Source organism: Schistocerca cancellata, unplaced genomic scaffold (genome assembly GCF_023864275.1).
Source record: "Schistocerca cancellata isolate TAMUIC-IGC-003103 unplaced genomic scaffold, iqSchCanc2.1 HiC_scaffold_627, whole genome shotgun sequence".
NCBI classification, from domain to species: Eukaryota; Metazoa; Arthropoda; class Insecta; order Orthoptera; family Acrididae; genus Schistocerca; species Schistocerca cancellata.
The window spans coordinates 22,659-42,378 of record NW_026046638.1 but is presented as its reverse complement, the minus strand read 5'-3'; the positions used below and the strand labels follow the sequence as shown (position 1 = coordinate 42,378).

General features: G+C 44.8%; 15 non-coding genes across 15 annotated transcripts; all 15 read left to right on the top strand.

Annotated features, from left to right (window-relative positions):
- The first annotated feature begins 330 nt into the window (after positions 1-330).
- Trnat-cgu (transfer RNA threonine (anticodon CGU)) lies at positions 331-403 on the top strand. The gene has a single exon. It is a non-coding gene; the product is annotated as a tRNA-Thr (tRNA).
- Positions 404-714: 311 nt separating this feature from the next.
- Positions 715-786, top strand: Trnae-uuc (transfer RNA glutamic acid (anticodon UUC)). The gene has a single exon. It is a non-coding gene; the product is annotated as a tRNA-Glu (tRNA).
- Positions 787-1,082: 296 nt separating this feature from the next.
- Trnak-uuu (transfer RNA lysine (anticodon UUU)) lies at positions 1,083-1,155 on the top strand. Its single transcript has one exon. It is a non-coding gene; the product is annotated as a tRNA-Lys (tRNA).
- A 3,437-nt stretch (positions 1,156-4,592) lies between these two features.
- On the top strand, positions 4,593-4,665 carry Trnat-cgu (transfer RNA threonine (anticodon CGU)). Its single transcript has one exon. It is a non-coding gene; the product is annotated as a tRNA-Thr (tRNA).
- A 311-nt stretch (positions 4,666-4,976) lies between these two features.
- On the top strand, positions 4,977-5,048 carry Trnae-uuc (transfer RNA glutamic acid (anticodon UUC)). The gene has a single exon. It is a non-coding gene; the product is annotated as a tRNA-Glu (tRNA).
- Positions 5,049-5,344: 296 nt separating this feature from the next.
- Positions 5,345-5,417, top strand: Trnak-uuu (transfer RNA lysine (anticodon UUU)). Its single transcript has one exon. It is a non-coding gene; the product is annotated as a tRNA-Lys (tRNA).
- Positions 5,418-8,840: 3,423 nt separating this feature from the next.
- Positions 8,841-8,913, top strand: Trnat-cgu (transfer RNA threonine (anticodon CGU)). The gene has a single exon. It is a non-coding gene; the product is annotated as a tRNA-Thr (tRNA).
- Positions 8,914-9,224: 311 nt separating this feature from the next.
- On the top strand, positions 9,225-9,296 carry Trnae-uuc (transfer RNA glutamic acid (anticodon UUC)). Its single transcript has one exon. It is a non-coding gene; the product is annotated as a tRNA-Glu (tRNA).
- A 296-nt stretch (positions 9,297-9,592) lies between these two features.
- Trnak-uuu (transfer RNA lysine (anticodon UUU)) lies at positions 9,593-9,665 on the top strand. Its single transcript has one exon. It is a non-coding gene; the product is annotated as a tRNA-Lys (tRNA).
- Positions 9,666-13,102: 3,437 nt separating this feature from the next.
- On the top strand, positions 13,103-13,175 carry Trnat-cgu (transfer RNA threonine (anticodon CGU)). Its single transcript has one exon. It is a non-coding gene; the product is annotated as a tRNA-Thr (tRNA).
- Positions 13,176-13,486: 311 nt separating this feature from the next.
- On the top strand, positions 13,487-13,558 carry Trnae-uuc (transfer RNA glutamic acid (anticodon UUC)). The gene has a single exon. It is a non-coding gene; the product is annotated as a tRNA-Glu (tRNA).
- A 296-nt stretch (positions 13,559-13,854) lies between these two features.
- Trnak-uuu (transfer RNA lysine (anticodon UUU)) lies at positions 13,855-13,927 on the top strand. Its single transcript has one exon. It is a non-coding gene; the product is annotated as a tRNA-Lys (tRNA).
- Positions 13,928-17,364: 3,437 nt separating this feature from the next.
- On the top strand, positions 17,365-17,437 carry Trnat-cgu (transfer RNA threonine (anticodon CGU)). Its single transcript has one exon. It is a non-coding gene; the product is annotated as a tRNA-Thr (tRNA).
- A 311-nt stretch (positions 17,438-17,748) lies between these two features.
- Positions 17,749-17,820, top strand: Trnae-uuc (transfer RNA glutamic acid (anticodon UUC)). Its single transcript has one exon. It is a non-coding gene; the product is annotated as a tRNA-Glu (tRNA).
- A 296-nt stretch (positions 17,821-18,116) lies between these two features.
- On the top strand, positions 18,117-18,189 carry Trnak-uuu (transfer RNA lysine (anticodon UUU)). Its single transcript has one exon. It is a non-coding gene; the product is annotated as a tRNA-Lys (tRNA).
- Positions 18,190-19,720: the final 1,531 nt, after the last annotated feature.

Below are 19,720 nucleotides of genomic sequence, written 5' to 3'. Positions count from 1 at the left end.
GAGCTGCGTCAGCCACAGGAATGTGTAGCAGGATTCGCTGTGAGAAGAACCAAACGCGCAGCACGCAAGAGGCCGTACTTGGACGGTCGCGTGCTATTTCTGAACTCTAGCGTCGGCCTGGCCCTACAGGCCGCTGTGTCCAGGTGCCGCAAGGGCGATGTACTGTAACCTCAGGCAGTGCTGCTTTCCGTTGAAAAAGCTGCGGCAGCAGTTTAATCTAGCCCGTCGGGAAAGCACGTGTAGCAACACAGCAGATTCTTGAGAAAGCGCGAACTGTCTATCTCTAATATGTGGGACTTACCAAGTTTCCTGGGACGTTTGTTGCAACGTGCCTCGGTAGCGCAGTAGGTAGCGCGTAAGTCTCGTAGTCTTAAGGTCGTGAGTTCGATCCTCACCCGGGGAATTTAATTTGCTGTACATAATGGCTGAATTAACGGCGTTGCTGTTGCTAGGGAACGAACTTAATTGTCGTTTGTTACCCCCAAGGAGTCCACGCCTCAGCGTCAAAATGTTTACTTCCAACTATGGCAAGGTACAACTTTGATCTTTCTCCTCCCCTGTTATGATGCAAACGGCAATTAATAGTCAGTTTCGAGCTGTGCGCCATGCCAGTCTGCACGCACAAATACGCTCGCAAACAGAGAACACCACTGAGTCCGGATTCAGCACGAAATGCGGGAGGAGAGGGAGTAAATCTCACGTTTATTGAGCAAATCCGGTGTGGTCTAGTGGCTAGGATACCTGGCTTTCACCCAGGAGGCCAGGGTTCGATTTCCGGTACCGGAAGGGAAGTTTTTGCGCACACGTCCCTCCATGTTTTGGCCTTCCAACCTTCGTTTGTCGCCCTCCTTCCGGAGCTTCAACCGAACGTAATCGGGGAAAACAGGCGCAAGATGCAATTACTGTCAGCACCGGGATAAAGGCAGAAGAGGCACTGGTCCGCTGTTGGGCTGCTACCAGCGTCAGTGGGAAGTCGGTGAAGTCGCCAGTTGCGCCAGAAGCCAGCAATTACCGTAGTACGCCTACACACGCGTTCCAATTATTCACATTGCTTGCAGCCGCTCCACCTACAACGGGCGTGAGCCCGCATAGCTCAGTCGGTAGAGCATTAGGCTTTTAACCTAAGGGTCCAGGGTTCGAGTCCATGTCCGGGCGAAGGTTTTTAACGCTTCCGTAATGGCTCGTCTCGTAGCGCTGGTAGCCCTGCCGTAATCAGTGCACAGAGTTCGTTTCCTGTCAACATTCTGCGCAGACCGGTTGGATTTTTCACGATTCGAGGGAAGCTTCAGATACGAGCAGTCGTGGCCGAGTGGTTACAGACCCAGTTTCTTGTTATAACTGAGTGGTTGAGAGTTTATGTTTTATGATGGATGATACGAATTCTTTAGTGACAGACATATCGAATAGTGCCTTCTTCAAAAATCTTAAGACGCTGTGGGCATAATGTGGGTTTAATGCAGAGGATGTTGCAAAGCGTGGTGATGAGGTTAAGAAAGAAATTGAGGAGATGATCCAGAATATTATTTCTAGAGAGCAACAGAAGAAACATGAGATGCACGAAAGGCTGAATTCTTTATTGCATGAAGCTGACAAACTAAGTAAGGAACTTGAATTTCATTTTTATCCTGCATTATATGATACGCTGCCTTTATGTGAGGCTCTTACTAAGCTAGAGTGTGAAACAAGAAAACTTCAAGAGAAGAAGTGTGCGCTCATGAAAGAAATATTGGAGACTTCAAAGCAGGAGGCAGAACTGTGTTCAAGTCTTGGAGAAGCTACAGAGATTAAGGTAGAGGATGCTCTACCAACAAGTGATGAGATAGCCATTTTCAATCAAAGACTTTGAGTTCTGCAGTGACGAAAGAGTGCTGCTCAACAGGAAAGTGGAGTCCCTTCAAGTGTAATTAACAAAACGGAAGCATTCAGAGACATTAACAACACAAAACAACATATTACTCTAGAGACTTCAAAAATGCCAATGAAACCCCCTCGCAGTAACATTGGTATGGCAGTTCGTCTCAGGCGTAACTCATCTGAATTTACTGAATGCCAAGCAAATAAAAAACTTAAGCCTTCTTCTCTTCTTGATATGGACATACTATAAATGAAAACAAAAAAGAACCTTATTTGCTGCTCAGTGAATCTTAAGTTAGTGGAGTTGTATCATTGTCATTTTGTATTGTTTTTAACTGGAGATATTTATTTATGACTGTTCCACATCCCAAAGTGATTTTTATTTTCTATAACTACCTTTAGACTTTGCAAATATTAGTCAGAATATGTTAAATACCAAAAAATTCACATGTTGGGTCTTCAAAGAAAGGGGGTCATCTTATATTCTGAGTTGTCTTATAGTGAGGTAAATACAGACACTTTTTATTATTATATTGATCTGTCTGAAGAAGTTAAGTACCATGCACGAGCTCATACTTGCTTTGAATTCTGCACCTCATGCAGTTGAAAAATTCCTCCTCATTTCCAGCACCTTCATTTGATTAGTTTCTCAAGTAATGAGGAAGCCTTTATTCCACTTTTCTCGCGTGTACTGAACAGTCTGCTGCTTCAGTCCATGAAATCTTCCCTGTGTTGCCCTGAAAGTTTAGCATGTAGAACTTAAAGCATTTAATTTATTCTTCATCTGACATCAGCTACGAAAATTAACTTGTGTGTTATTAGATTTTCTTTTTGTTGCACAGACTGTTGTGGTCTCTGCTTCAGGAATAACCATTAACTTACAATTATATGTGCGAACCAATTGTTAACTGCAGATTCATAGTCATGTTTCTCAACCATCACAGATATGATTTTGTATGCATTATTAATCGCTACAATTTACTGTTCTCATAGAATTAAGCAAACTTAATGACAGTAATAATTTATCCTCTTAACTCCCTACAGTGGATCAACAGGAATTGGACATCCAGTTTAAATGTGATGTATGTTCCTAAAAAAACAAGGGACACAGCGCATATTCCCATAGCTGGCAGCATGAAGAAAATTGCTGCCTGCTCACCACTAACCTTCCCACATTTGGCCAAGTTGATGCTGCTGCATCCTATCCCACCCTTTTGGAAACTAAGCAAAATTCACACCTAACTTCTCTGCATACTTCCAAAAAGGTCACCAGAAGTCCACAGTACAGCCAACAGCTAATACTAAGTATCAGAGATACTTCGTTGCACCTGTAAGACTTGGGTTAGTTCGCTAAATTCTCTCTAAAGGTGGACAAAATAATTTTTCAATCCATATTGCAGGTATGTAACACTATGCATTTAAGGGTTAAAATTGTGTTCTATTGTGTATTCTACTCCAGCAGTGTTTTACGTAAATGTATAGTATTTATGCTGTAGAGTGGTGTTTACAAACCCTACTTGATAACAGTGAATGTGCAATCAAGAAAATGTAACAAAAAATTAACATTTAATAATGTTTAATAAGATAAAAAAAAGTGGTTAAGGCGACTGACTAGAAATCAGATTCCCTCTGGGAGCGTAGGTTCGAGTCCTACCGACTGCGTCCGTTTTTTTTCTTTTTTTCTTTAGGAAGGAGGAGCAGAAAATTTCGCGGTTTGCGTGTCGTTTTGGCACCTCGCCACACCTCTCCTCTCACAGCCGTTTATAGCGCCTGTCCTTTTGATAAGGGCGAATTCCAAGCGTCAGCTTTCGCGTCAGCCGAGCAAAGTCGGGACAAGTCGGGACATACTACAGGATGGCCTGCTTGGAGCAACGACGGAAAGAAAACGTTAATTTAACAGCACACATACTCATACGCGAAAATTTGCGCCCGTTGCGGTGGCCGGGAATCGAACCCGGATCAACTGCTTGGAAGGCGTGATAGTAGCTGTAGGCGCTTTACGAGGTAGGAGGGTGCATCCACACGCATCCGGGTAGCGCCTCCACGCACGCTGCGTCTTTGGGCAAGACTCGTCGCCGCGGCCGCAACGTTACTCACACGATAGTGATGAGCGGTCGCTATAAGGCAGTGTAGTGGGGGACTCCGCGTGTGTAGCACTTTTTTCGGTCGTATCCGACGTCGCTGGGTGGCAATCCCACTTTCCCTGCAGACAGCTGCTCGGGAATGTGCTCGGCAAGCACGGACGTCATCGGACGCCCGCCCCCAACAAATGCAACTAACAAAATGAGAACAACAACTAAAAAAGTGGTAGGTTGTTCACCTACCACGCGGGCGGCCCGGGTTCGATTCCCGGCCGATGCATCGTTTTGCTGTTCTCGCTATAATGCCGCCGCGCCGATTGCTCGCTTGAGCTGCGTCAGCCACAGGAATGTGTAGCAGGATTCGCTGTGAGAAGAACCAAACGCGCAGCACGCAAGAGGCCGTACTTGGACGGTCGCGTGCTATTTCTGAACTCTAGCGTCGGCCTGGCCCTACAGGCCGCTGTGTCCAGGTGCCGCAAGGGCGATGTACTGTAACCTCAGGCAGTGCTGCTTTCCGTTGAAAAAGCTGCGGCAGCAGTTTAATCTAGCCCGTCGGGAAAGCACGTGTAGCAACACAGCAGATTCTTGAGAAAGCGCGAACTGTCTATCTCTAATATGTGGGACTTACCAAGTTTCCTGGGACGTTTGTTGCAACGTGCCTCGGTAGCGCAGTAGGTAGCGCGTAAGTCTCGTAGTCTTAAGGTCGTGAGTTCGATCCTCACCCGGGGAATTTAATTTGCTGTACATAATGGCTGAATTAACGGCGTTGCTGTTGCTAGGGAACGAACTTAATTGTCGTTTGTTACCCCCAAGGAGTCCACGCCTCAGCGTCAAAATGTTTACTTCCAACTATGGCAAGGTACAACTTTGATCTTTCTCCTCCCCTGTTATGATGCAAACGGCAATTAATAGTCAGTTTCGAGCTGTGCGCCATGCCAGTCTGCACGCACAAATACGCTCGCAAACAGAGAACACCACTGAGTCCGGATTCAGCACGAAATGCGGGAGGAGAGGGAGTAAATCTCACGTTTATTGAGCAAATCCGGTGTGGTCTAGTGGCTAGGATACCTGGCTTTCACCCAGGAGGCCAGGGTTCGATTTCCGGTACCGGAAGGGAAGTTTTTGCGCACACGTCCCTCCATGTTTTGGCCTTCCAACCTTCGTTTGTCGCCCTCCTTCCGGAGCTTCAACCGAACGTAATCGGGGAAAACAGGCGCAAGATGCAATTACTGTCAGCACCGGGATAAAGGCAGAAGAGGCACTGGTCCGCTGTTGGGCTGCTACCAGCGTCAGTGGGAAGTCGGTGAAGTCGCCAGTTGCGCCAGAAGCCAGCAATTACCGTAGTACGCCTACACACGCGTTCCAATTATTCACATTGCTTGCAGCCGCTCCACCTACAACGGGCGTGAGCCCGCATAGCTCAGTCGGTAGAGCATTAGGCTTTTAACCTAAGGGTCCAGGGTTCGAGTCCATGTCCGGGCGAAGGTTTTTAACGCTTCCGTAATGGCTCGTCTCGTAGCGCTGGTAGCCCTGCCGTAATCAGTGCACAGAGTTCGTTTCCTGTCAACATTCTGCGCAGACCGGTTGGATTTTTCACGATTCGAGGGAAGCTTCAGATACGAGCAGTCGTGGCCGAGTGGTTACAGACCCAGTTTCTTGTTATAACTGAGTGGTTGAGAGTTTATGTTTTATGATGGATGATACGAATTCTTTAGTGACAGACATATCGAATAGTGCCTTCTTCAAAAATCTTAAGACGCTGTGGGCATAATGTGGGTTTAATGCAGAGGATGTTGCAAAGCGTGGTGATGAGGTTAAGAAAGAAATTGAGGAGATGATCCAGAATATTATTTCTAGAGAGCAACAGAAGAAACATGAGATGCACGAAAGGCTGAATTCTTTATTGCATGAAGCTGACAAACTAAGTAAGGAACTTGAATTTCATTTTTATCCTGCATTATATGATACGCTGCCTTTATGTGAGGCTCTTACTAAGCTAGAGTGTGAAACAAGAAAACTTCAAGAGAAGAAGTGTGCGCTCATGAAAGAAATATTGGAGACTTCAAAGCAGGAGGCAGAACTGTGTTCAAGTCTTGGAGAAGCTACAGAGATTAAGGTAGAGGATGCTCTACCAACAAGTGATGAGATAGCCATTTTCAATCAAAGACTTTGAGTTCTGCAGTGACGAAAGAGTGCTGCTCAACAGGAAAGTGGAGTCCCTTCAAGTGTAATTAACAAAACGGAAGCATTCAGAGACATTAACAACACAAAACAACATATTACTCTAGAGACTTCAAAAATGCCAATGAAACCCCCTCGCAGTAACATTGGTATGGCAGTTCGTCTCAGGCGTAACTCATCTGAATTTACTGAATGCCAAGCAAATAAAAAACTTAAGCCTTCTTCTCTTCTTGATATGGACATACTATAAATGAAAACAAAAAAGAACCTTATTTGCTGCTCAGTGAATCTTAAGTTAGTGGAGTTGTATCATTGTCATTTTGTATTGTTTTTAACTGGAGATATTTATTTATGACTGTTCCACATCCCAAAGTGATTTTTATTTTCTATAACTACCTTTAGACTTTGCAAATATTAGTCAGAATATGTTAAATACCAAAAAATTCACATGTTGGGTCTTCAAAGAAAGGGGGTCATCTTATATTCTGAGTTGTCTTATAGTGAGGTAAATACAGACACTTTTTATTATTATATTGATCTGTCTGAAGAAGTTAAGTACCATGCACGAGCTCATACTTGCTTTGAATTCTGCACCTCATGCAGTTGAAAAATTCCTCCTCATTTCCAGCACCTTCTCAAGTAATGAGGAAGCCTTTATTCCACTTTTCTCGCGTGTACTGAACAGTCTGCTGCTTCAGTCCATGAAATCTTCCCTGTGTTGCCCTGAAAGTTTAGCATGTAGAACTTAAAGCATTTAATTTATTCTTCATCTGACATCAGCTACGAAAATTAACTTGTGTGTTATTAGATTTTCTTTTTGTTGCACAGACTGTTGTGGTCTCTGCTTCAGGAATAACCATTAACTTACAATTATATGTGCGAACCAATTGTTAACTGCAGATTCATAGTCATGTTTCTCAACCATCACAGATATGATTTTGTATGCATTATTAATCGCTACAATTTACTGTTCTCATAGAATTAAGCAAACTTAATGACAGTAATAATTTATCCTCTTAACTCCCTACAGTGGATCAACAGGAATTGGACATCCAGTTTAAATGTGATGTATGTTCCTAAAAAAACAAGGGACACAGCGCATATTCCCATAGCTGGCAGCATGAAGAAAATTGCTGCCTGCTCACCACTAACCTTCCCACATTTGGCCAAGTTGATGCTGCTGCATCCTATCCCACCCTTTTGGAAACTAAGCAAAATTCACACCTAACTTCTCTGCATACTTCCAAAAAGGTCACCAGAAGTCCACAGTACAGCCAACAGCTAATACTAAGTATCAGAGATACTTCGTTGCACCTGTAAGACTTGGGTTAGTTCGCTAAATTCTCTCTAAAGGTGGACAAAATAATTTTTCAATCCATATTGCAGGTATGTAACACTATGCATTTAAGGGTTAAAATTGTGTTCTATTGTGTATTCTACTCCAGCAGTGTTTTACGTAAATGTATAGTATTTATGCTGTAGAGTGGTGTTTACAAACCCTACTTGATAACAGTGAATGTGCAATCAAGAAAATGTAACAAAAAATTAACATTTAATAATGTTTAATAAGATAAAAAAAAGTGGTTAAGGCGACTGACTAGAAATCAGATTCCCTCTGGGAGCGTAGGTTCGAGTCCTACCGACTGCGTCCGTTTTTTTTCTTTTTTTCTTTAGGAAGGAGGAGCAGAAAATTTCGCGGTTTGCGTGTCGTTTTGGCACCTCGCCACACCTCTCCTCTCACAGCCGTTTATAGCGCCTGTCCTTTTGATAAGGGCGAATTCCAAGCGTCAGCTTTCGCGTCAGCCGAGCAAAGTCGGGACAAGTCGGGACATACTACAGGATGGCCTGCTTGGAGCAACGACGGAAAGAAAACGTTAATTTAACAGCACACATACTCATACGCGAAAATTTGCGCCCGTTGCGGTGGCCGGGAATCGAACCCGGATCAACTGCTTGGAAGGCGTGATAGTAGCTGTAGGCGCTTTACGAGGTAGGAGGGTGCATCCACACGCATCCGGGTAGCGCCTCCACGCACGCTGCGTCTTTGGGCAAGACTCGTCGCCGCGGCCGCAACGTTACTCACACGATAGTGATGAGCGGTCGCTATAAGGCAGTGTAGTGGGGGACTCCGCGTGTGTAGCACTTTTTTCGGTCGTATCCGACGTCGCTGGGTGGCAATCCCACTTTCCCTGCAGACAGCTGCTCGGGAATGTGCTCGGCAAGCACGGACGTCATCGGACGCCCGCCCCCAACAAATGCAACTAACAAAATGAGAACAACAACTAAAAAAGTGGTAGGTTGTTCACCTACCACGCGGGCGGCCCGGGTTCGATTCCCGGCCGATGCATCGTTTTGCTGTTCTCGCTATAATGCCGCCGCGCCGATTGCTCGCTTGAGCTGCGTCAGCCACAGGAATGTGTAGCAGGATTCGCTGTGAGAAGAACCAAACGCGCAGCACGCAAGAGGCCGTACTTGGACGGTCGCGTGCTATTTCTGAACTCTAGCGTCGGCCTGGCCCTACAGGCCGCTGTGTCCAGGTGCCGCAAGGGCGATGTACTGTAACCTCAGGCAGTGCTGCTTTCCGTTGAAAAAGCTGCGGCAGCAGTTTAATCTAGCCCGTCGGGAAAGCACGTGTAGCAACACAGCAGATTCTTGAGAAAGCGCGAACTGTCTATCTCTAATATGTGGGACTTACCAAGTTTCCTGGGACGTTTGTTGCAACGTGCCTCGGTAGCGCAGTAGGTAGCGCGTAAGTCTCGTAGTCTTAAGGTCGTGAGTTCGATCCTCACCCGGGGAATTTAATTTGCTGTACATAATGGCTGAATTAACGGCGTTGCTGTTGCTAGGGAACGAACTTAATTGTCGTTTGTTACCCCCAAGGAGTCCACGCCTCAGCGTCAAAATGTTTACTTCCAACTATGGCAAGGTACAACTTTGATCTTTCTCCTCCCCTGTTATGATGCAAACGGCAATTAATAGTCAGTTTCGAGCTGTGCGCCATGCCAGTCTGCACGCACAAATACGCTCGCAAACAGAGAACACCACTGAGTCCGGATTCAGCACGAAATGCGGGAGGAGAGGGAGTAAATCTCACGTTTATTGAGCAAATCCGGTGTGGTCTAGTGGCTAGGATACCTGGCTTTCACCCAGGAGGCCAGGGTTCGATTTCCGGTACCGGAAGGGAAGTTTTTGCGCACACGTCCCTCCATGTTTTGGCCTTCCAACCTTCGTTTGTCGCCCTCCTTCCGGAGCTTCAACCGAACGTAATCGGGGAAAACAGGCGCAAGATGCAATTACTGTCAGCACCGGGATAAAGGCAGAAGAGGCACTGGTCCGCTGTTGGGCTGCTACCAGCGTCAGTGGGAAGTCGGTGAAGTCGCCAGTTGCGCCAGAAGCCAGCAATTACCGTAGTACGCCTACACACGCGTTCCAATTATTCACATTGCTTGCAGCCGCTCCACCTACAACGGGCGTGAGCCCGCATAGCTCAGTCGGTAGAGCATTAGGCTTTTAACCTAAGGGTCCAGGGTTCGAGTCCATGTCCGGGCGAAGGTTTTTAACGCTTCCGTAATGGCTCGTCTCGTAGCGCTGGTAGCCCTGCCGTAATCAGTGCACAGAGTTCGTTTCCTGTCAACATTCTGCGCAGACCGGTTGGATTTTTCACGATTCGAGGGAAGCTTCAGATACGAGCAGTCGTGGCCGAGTGGTTACAGACCCAGTTTCTTGTTATAACTGAGTGGTTGAGAGTTTATGTTTTATGATGGATGATACGAATTCTTTAGTGACAGACATATCGAATAGTGCCTTCTTCAAAAATCTTAAGACGCTGTGGGCATAATGTGGGTTTAATGCAGAGGATGTTGCAAAGCGTGGTGATGAGGTTAAGAAAGAAATTGAGGAGATGATCCAGAATATTATTTCTAGAGAGCAACAGAAGAAACATGAGATGCACGAAAGGCTGAATTCTTTATTGCATGAAGCTGACAAACTAAGTAAGGAACTTGAATTTCATTTTTATCCTGCATTATATGATACGCTGCCTTTATGTGAGGCTCTTACTAAGCTAGAGTGTGAAACAAGAAAACTTCAAGAGAAGAAGTGTGCGCTCATGAAATAAATATTGGAGACTTCAAAGCAGGAGGCAGAACTGTGTTCAAGTCTTGGAGAAGCTACAGAGATTAAGGTAGAGGATGCTCTACCAACAAGTGATGAGATAGCCATTTTCAATCAAAGACTTTGAGTTCTGCAGTGACGAAAGAGTGCTGCTCAACAGGAAAGTGGAGTCCCTTCAAGTGTAATTAACAAAACGGAAGCATTCAGAGACATTAACAACACAAAACAACATATTACTCTAGAGACTTCAAAAATGCCAATGAAACCCCCTCGCAGTAACATTGGTATGGCAGTTCGTCTCAGGCGTAACTCATCTGAATTTACTGAATGCCAAGCAAATAAAAAACTTAAGCCTTCTTCTCTTCTTGATATGGACATACTATAAATGAAAACAAAAAAGAACCTTATTTGCTGCTCAGTGAATCTTAAGTTAGTGGAGTTGTATCATTGTCATTTTGTATTGTTTTTAACTGGAGATATTTATTTATGACTGTTCCACATCCCAAAGTGATTTTTATTTTCTATAACTACCTTTAGACTTTGCAAATATTAGTCAGAATATGTTAAATACCAAAAAATTCACATGTTGGGTCTTCAAAGAAAGGGGGTCATCTTATATTCTGAGTTGTCTTATAGTGAGGTAAATACAGACACTTTTTATTATTATATTGATCTGTCTGAAGAAGTTCAGTACCATGCACGAGCTCATACTTGCTTTGAATTCTGCACCTCATGCAGTTGAAAAATTCCTCCTCATTTCCAGCACCTTCATTTGATTAGTTTCTCAAGTAATGAGGAAGCCTTTATTCCACTTTTCTCGCGTGTACTGAACAGTCTGCTGCTTCAGTCCATGAAATCTTCCCTGTGTTGCCCTGAAAGTTTAGCATGTAGAACTTAAAGCATTTAATTTATTCTTCATCTGACATCAGCTACGAAAATTAACTTGTGTGTTATTAGATTTTCTTTTTGTTGCACAGACTGTTGTGGTCTCTGCTTCAGGAATAACCATTAACTTACAATTATATGTGCGAACCAATTGTTAACTGCAGATTCATAGTCATGTTTCTCAACCATCACAGATATGATTTTGTATGCATTATTAATCGCTACAATTTACTGTTCTCATAGAATTAAGCAAACTTAATGACAGTAATAATTTATCCTCTTAACTCCCTACAGTGGATCAACAGGAATTGGACATCCAGTTTAAATGTGATGTATGTTCCTAAAAAAACAAGGGACACAGCGCATATTCCCATAGCTGGCAGCATGAAGAAAATTGCTGCCTGCTCACCACTAACCTTCCCACATTTGGCCAAGTTGATGCTGCTGCATCCTATCCCACCCTTTTGGAAACTAAGCAAAATTCACACCTAACTTCTCTGCATACTTCCAAAAAGGTCACCAGAAGTCCACAGTACAGCCAACAGCTAATACTAAGTATCAGAGATACTTCGTTGCACCTGTAAGACTTGGGTTAGTTCGCTAAATTCTCTCTAAAGGTGGACAAAATAATTTTTCAATCCATATTGCAGGTATGTAACACTATGCATTTAAGGGTTAAAATTGTGTTCTATTGTGTATTCTACTCCAGCAGTGTTTTACGTAAATGTATAGTATTTATGCTGTAGAGTGGTGTTTACAAACCCTACTTGATAACAGTGAATGTGCAATCAAGAAAATGTAACAAAAAATTAACATTTAATAATGTTTAATAAGATAAAAAAAAGTGGTTAAGGCGACTGACTAGAAATCAGATTCCCTCTGGGAGCGTAGGTTCGAGTCCTACCGACTGCGTCCGTTTTTTTTCTTTTTTTCTTTAGGAAGGAGGAGCAGAAAATTTCGCGGTTTGCGTGTCGTTTTGGCACCTCGCCACACCTCTCCTCTCACAGCCGTTTATAGCGCCTGTCCTTTTGATAAGGGCGAATTCCAAGCGTCAGCTTTCGCGTCAGCCGAGCAAAGTCGGGACAAGTCGGGACATACTACAGGATGGCCTGCTTGGAGCAACGACGGAAAGAAAACGTTAATTTAACAGCACACATACTCATACGCGAAAATTTGCGCCCGTTGCGGTGGCCGGGAATCGAACCCGGATCAACTGCTTGGAAGGCGTGATAGTAGCTGTAGGCGCTTTACGAGGTAGGAGGGTGCATCCACACGCATCCGGGTAGCGCCTCCACGCACGCTGCGTCTTTGGGCAAGACTCGTCGCCGCGGCCGCAACGTTACTCACACGATAGTGATGAGCGGTCGCTATAAGGCAGTGTAGTGGGGGACTCCGCGTGTGTAGCACTTTTTTCGGTCGTATCCGACGTCGCTGGGTGGCAATCCCACTTTCCCTGCAGACAGCTGCTCGGGAATGTGCTCGGCAAGCACGGACGTCATCGGACGCCCGCCCCCAACAAATGCAACTAACAAAATGAGAACAACAACTAAAAAAGTGGTAGGTTGTTCACCTACCACGCGGGCGGCCCGGGTTCGATTCCCGGCCGATGCATCGTTTTGCTGTTCTCGCTATAATGCCGCCGCGCCGATTGCTCGCTTGAGCTGCGTCAGCCACAGGAATGTGTAGCAGGATTCGCTGTGAGAAGAACCAAACGCGCAGCACGCAAGAGGCCGTACTTGGACGGTCGCGTGCTATTTCTGAACTCTAGCGTCGGCCTGGCCCTACAGGCCGCTGTGTCCAGGTGCCGCAAGGGCGATGTACTGTAACCTCAGGCAGTGCTGCTTTCCGTTGAAAAAGCTGCGGCAGCAGTTTAATCTAGCCCGTCGGGAAAGCACGTGTAGCAACACAGCAGATTCTTGAGAAAGCGCGAACTGTCTATCTCTAATATGTGGGACTTACCAAGTTTCCTGGGACGTTTGTTGCAACGTGCCTCGGTAGCGCAGTAGGTAGCGCGTAAGTCTCGTAGTCTTAAGGTCGTGAGTTCGATCCTCACCCGGGGAATTTAATTTGCTGTACATAATGGCTGAATTAACGGCGTTGCTGTTGCTAGGGAACGAACTTAATTGTCGTTTGTTACCCCCAAGGAGTCCACGCCTCAGCGTCAAAATGTTTACTTCCAACTATGGCAAGGTACAACTTTGATCTTTCTCCTCCCCTGTTATGATGCAAACGGCAATTAATAGTCAGTTTCGAGCTGTGCGCCATGCCAGTCTGCACGCACAAATACGCTCGCAAACAGAGAACACCACTGAGTCCGGATTCAGCACGAAATGCGGGAGGAGAGGGAGTAAATCTCACGTTTATTGAGCAAATCCGGTGTGGTCTAGTGGCTAGGATACCTGGCTTTCACCCAGGAGGCCAGGGTTCGATTTCCGGTACCGGAAGGGAAGTTTTTGCGCACACGTCCCTCCATGTTTTGGCCTTCCAACCTTCGTTTGTCGCCCTCCTTCCGGAGCTTCAACCGAACGTAATCGGGGAAAACAGGCGCAAGATGCAATTACTGTCAGCACCGGGATAAAGGCAGAAGAGGCACTGGTCCGCTGTTGGGCTGCTACCAGCGTCAGTGGGAAGTCGGTGAAGTCGCCAGTTGCGCCAGAAGCCAGCAATTACCGTAGTACGCCTACACACGCGTTCCAATTATTCACATTGCTTGCAGCCGCTCCACCTACAACGGGCGTGAGCCCGCATAGCTCAGTCGGTAGAGCATTAGGCTTTTAACCTAAGGGTCCAGGGTTCGAGTCCATGTCCGGGCGAAGGTTTTTAACGCTTCCGTAATGGCTCGTCTCGTAGCGCTGGTAGCCCTGCCGTAATCAGTGCACAGAGTTCGTTTCCTGTCAACATTCTGCGCAGACCGGTTGGATTTTTCACGATTCGAGGGAAGCTTCAGATACGAGCAGTCGTGGCCGAGTGGTTACAGACCCAGTTTCTTGTTATAACTGAGTGGTTGAGAGTTTATGTTTTATGATGGATGATACGAATTCTTTAGTGACAGACATATCGAATAGTGCCTTCTTCAAAAATCTTAAGACGCTGTGGGCATAATGTGGGTTTAATGCAGAGGATGTTGCAAAGCGTGGTGATGAGGTTAAGAAAGAAATTGAGGAGATGATCCAGAATATTATTTCTAGAGAGCAACAGAAGAAACATGAGATGCACGAAAGGCTGAATTCTTTATTGCATGAAGCTGACAAACTAAGTAAGGAACTTGAATTTCATTTTTATCCTGCATTATATGATACGCTGCCTTTATGTGAGGCTCTTACTAAGCTAGAGTGTGAAACAAGAAAACTTCAAGAGAAGAAGTGTGCGCTCATGAAAGAAATATTGGAGACTTCAAAGCAGGAGGCAGAACTGTGTTCAAGTCTTGGAGAAGCTACAGAGATTAAGGTAGAGGATGCTCTACCAACAAGTGATGAGATAGCCATTTTCAATCAAAGACTTTGAGTTCTGCAGTGACGAAAGAGTGCTGCTCAACAGGAAAGTGGAGTCCCTTCAAGTGTAATTAACAAAACGGAAGCATTCAGAGACATTAACAACACAAAACAACATATTACTCTAGAGACTTCAAAAATGCCAATGAAACCCCCTCGCAGTAACATTGGTATGGCAGTTCGTCTCAGGCGTAACTCATCTGAATTTACTGAATGCCAAGCAAATAAAAAACTTAAGCCTTCTTCTCTTCTTGATATGGACATACTATAAATGAAAACAAAAAAGAACCTTATTTGCTGCTCAGTGAATCTTAAGTTAGTGGAGTTGTATCATTGTCATTTTGTATTGTTTTTAACTGGAGATATTTATTTATGACTGTTCCACATCCCAAAGTGATTTTTATTTTCTATAACTACCTTTAGACTTTGCAAATATTAGTCAGAATATGTTAAATACCAAAAAATTCACATGTTGGGTCTTCAAAGAAAGGGGGTCATCTTATATTCTGAGTTGTCTTATAGTGAGGTAAATACAGACACTTTTTATTATTATATTGATCTGTCTGAAGAAGTTAAGTACCATGCACGAGCTCATACTTGCTTTGAATTCTGCACCTCATGCAGTTGAAAAATTCCTCCTCATTTCCAGCACCTTCATTTGATTAGTTTCTCAAGTAATGAGGAAGCCTTTATTCCACTTTTCTCGCGTGTACTGAACAGTCTGCTGCTTCAGTCCATGAAATCTTCCCTGTGTTGCCCTGAAAGTTTAGCATGTAGAACTTAAAGCATTTAATTTATTCTTCATCTGACATCAGCTACGAAAATTAACTTGTGTGTTATTAGATTTTCTTTTTGTTGCACAGACTGTTGTGGTCTCTGCTTCAGGAATAACCATTAACTTACAATTATATGTGCGAACCAATTGTTAACTGCAGATTCATAGTCATGTTTCTCAACCATCACAGATATGATTTTGTATGCATTATTAATCGCTACAATTTACTGTTCTCATAGAATTAAGCAAACTTAATGACAGTAATAATTTATCCTCTTAACTCCCTACAGTGGATCAACAGGAATTGGACATCCAGTTTAAATGTGATGTATGTTCCTAAAAAAACAAGGGACACAGCGCATATTCCCATAGCTGGCAGCATGAAGAAAATTGCTGCCTGCTCACCACTAACCTTCCCACATTTGGCCAAGTTGATGCTGCTGCATCCTATCCCACCCTTTTGGAAACTAAGCAAAATTCACACCTAACTTCTCTGCATACTTCCAAAAAGGTCACCAGAAGTCCACAGTACAGCCAACAGCTAATACTAAGTATCAGAGATACTTCGTTGCACCTGTAAGACTTGGGTTAGTTCGCTAAATTCTCTCTAAAGGTGGACAAAATAATTTTTCAATCCATATTGCAGGTATGTAACACTATGCATTTAAGGGTTAAAATTGTGTTCTATTGTGTATTCTACTCCAGCAGTGTTTTACGTAAATGTATAGTATTTATGCTGTAGAGTGGTGTTTACAAACCCTACTTGATAACAGTGAATGTGCAATCAAGAAAATGTAACAAAAAATTAACATTTAATAATGTTTAATAAGATAAAAAAAAGTGGTTAAGGCGACTGACTAGAAATCAGATTCCCTCTGGGAGCGTAGGTTCGAGTCCTACCGACTGCGTCCGTTTTTTTTCTTTTTTTCTTTAGGAAGGAGGAGCAGAAAATTTCGCGGTTTGCGTGTCGTTTTGGCACCTCGCCACACCTCTCCTCTCACAGCCGTTTATAGCGCCTGTCCTTTTGATAAGGGCGAATTCCAAGCGTCAGCTTTCGCGTCAGCCGAGCAAAGTCGGGACAAGTCGGGACATACTACAGGATGGCCTGCTTGGAGCAACGACGGAAAGAAAACGTTAATTTAACAGCACACATACTCATACGCGAAAATTTGCGCCCGTTGCGGTGGCCGGGAATCGAACCCGGATCAACTGCTTGGAAGGCGTGATAGTAGCTGTAGGCGCTTTACGAGGTAGGAGGGTGCATCCACACGCATCCGGGTAGCGCCTCCACGCACGCTGCGTCTTTGGGCAAGACTCGTCGCCGCGGCCGCAACGTTACTCACACGATAGTGATGAGCGGTCGCTATAAGGCAGTGTAGTGGGGGACTCCGCGTGTGTAGCACTTTTTTCGGTCGTATCCGACGTCGCTGGGTGGCAATCCCACTTTCCCTGCAGACAGCTGCTCGGGAATGTGCTCGGCAAGCACGGACGTCATCGGACGCCCGCCCCCAACAAATGCAACTAACAAAATGAGAACAACAACTAAAAAAGTGGTAGGTTGTTCACCTACCACGCGGGCGGCCCGGGTTCGATTCCCGGCCGATGCATCGTTTTGCTGTTCTCGCTATAATGCCGCCGCGCCGATTGCTCGCTTGAGCTGCGTCAGCCACAGGAATGTGTAGCAGGATTCGCTGTGAGAAGAACCAAACGCGCAGCACGCAAGAGGCCGTACTTGGACGGTCGCGTGCTATTTCTGAACTCTAGCGTCGGCCTGGCCCTACAGGCCGCTGTGTCCAGGTGCCGCAAGGGCGATGTACTGTAACCTCAGGCAGTGCTGCTTTCCGTTGAAAAAGCTGCGGCAGCAGTTTAATCTAGCCCGTCGGGAAAGCACGTGTAGCAACACAGCAGATTCTTGAGAAAGCGCGAACTGTCTATCTCTAATATGTGGGACTTACCAAGTTTCCTGGGACGTTTGTTGCAACGTGCCTCGGTAGCGCAGTAGGTAGCGCGTAAGTCTCGTAGTCTTAAGGTCGTGAGTTCGATCCTCACCCGGGGAATTTAATTTGCTGTACATAATGGCTGAATTAACGGCGTTGCTGTTGCTAGGGAACGAACTTAATTGTCGTTTGTTACCCCCAAGGAGTCCACGCCTCAGCGTCAAAATGTTTACTTCCAACTATGGCAAGGTACAACTTTGATCTTTCTCCTCCCCTGTTATGATGCAAACGGCAATTAATAGTCAGTTTCGAGCTGTGCGCCATGCCAGTCTGCACGCACAAATACGCTCGCAAACAGAGAACACCACTGAGTCCGGATTCAGCACGAAATGCGGGAGGAGAGGGAGTAAATCTCACGTTTATTGAGCAAATCCGGTGTGGTCTAGTGGCTAGGATACCTGGCTTTCACCCAGGAGGCCAGGGTTCGATTTCCGGTACCGGAAGGGAAGTTTTTGCGCACACGTCCCTCCATGTTTTGGCCTTCCAACCTTCGTTTGTCGCCCTCCTTCCGGAGCTTCAACCGAACGTAATCGGGGAAAACAGGCGCAAGATGCAATTACTGTCAGCACCGGGATAAAGGCAGAAGAGGCACTGGTCCGCTGTTGGGCTGCTACCAGCGTCAGTGGGAAGTCGGTGAAGTCGCCAGTTGCGCCAGAAGCCAGCAATTACCGTAGTACGCCTACACACGCGTTCCAATTATTCACATTGCTTGCAGCCGCTCCACCTACAACGGGCGTGAGCCCGCATAGCTCAGTCGGTAGAGCATTAGGCTTTTAACCTAAGGGTCCAGGGTTCGAGTCCATGTCCGGGCGAAGGTTTTTAACGCTTCCGTAATGGCTCGTCTCGTAGCGCTGGTAGCCCTGCCGTAATCAGTGCACAGAGTTCGTTTCCTGTCAACATTCTGCGCAGACCGGTTGGATTTTTCACGATTCGAGGGAAGCTTCAGATACGAGCAGTCGTGGCCGAGTGGTTACAGACCCAGTTTCTTGTTATAACTGAGTGGTTGAGAGTTTATGTTTTATGATGGATGATACGAATTCTTTAGTGACAGACATATCGAATAGTGCCTTCTTCAAAAATCTTAAGACGCTGTGGGCATAATGTGGGTTTAATGCAGAGGATGTTGCAAAGCGTGGTGATGAGGTTAAGAAAGAAATTGAGGAGATGATCCAGAATATTATTTCTAGAGAGCAACAGAAGAAACATGAGATGCACGAAAGGCTGAATTCTTTATTGCATGAAGCTGACAAACTAAGTAAGGAACTTGAATTTCATTTTTATCCTGCATTATATGATACGCTGCCTTTATGTGAGGCTCTTACTAAGCTAGAGTGTGAAACAAGAAAACTTCAAGAGAAGAAGTGTGCGCTCATGAAATAAATATTGGAGACTTCAAAGCAGGAGGCAGAACTGTGTTCAAGTCTTGGAGAAGCTACAGAGATTAAGGTAGAGGATGCTCTACCAACAAGTGATGAGATAGCCATTTTCAATCAAAGACTTTGAGTTCTGCAGTGACGAAAGAGTGCTGCTCAACAGGAAAGTGGAGTCCCTTCAAGTGTAATTAACAAAACGGAAGCATTCAGAGACATTAACAACACAAAACAACATATTACTCTAGAGACTTCAAAAATGCCAATGAAACCCCCTCGCAGTAACATTGGTATGGCAGTTCGTCTCAGGCGTAACTCATCTGAATTTACTGAATGCCAAGCAAATAAAAAACTTAAGCCTTCTTCTCTTCTTGATATGGACATACTATAAATGAAAACAAAAAAGAACCTTATTTGCTGCTCAGTGAATCTTAAGTTAGTGGAGTTGTATCATTGTCATTTTGTATTGTTTTTAACTGGAGATATTTATTTATGACTGTTCCACATCCCAAAGTGATTTTTATTTTCTATAACTACCTTTAGACTTTGCAAATATTAGTCAGAATATGTTAAATACCAAAAAATTCACATGTTGGGTCTTCAAAGAAAGGGGGTCATCTTATATTCTGAGTTGTCTTATAGTGAGGTAAATACAGACACTTTTTATTATTATATTGATCTGTCTGAAGAAGTTCAGTACCATGCACGAGCTCATACTTGCTTTGAATTCTGCACCTCATGCAGTTGAAAAATTCCTCCTCATTTCCAGCACCTTCATTTGATTAGTTTCTCAAGTAATGAGGAAGCCTTTATTCCACTTTTCTCGCGTGTACTGAACAGTCTGCTGCTTCAGTCCATGAAATCTTCCCTGTGTTGCCCTGAAAGTTTAGCATGTAGAACTTAAAGCATTTAATTTATTCTTCATCTGACATCAGCTACGAAAATTAACTTGTGTGTTATTAGATTTTCTTTT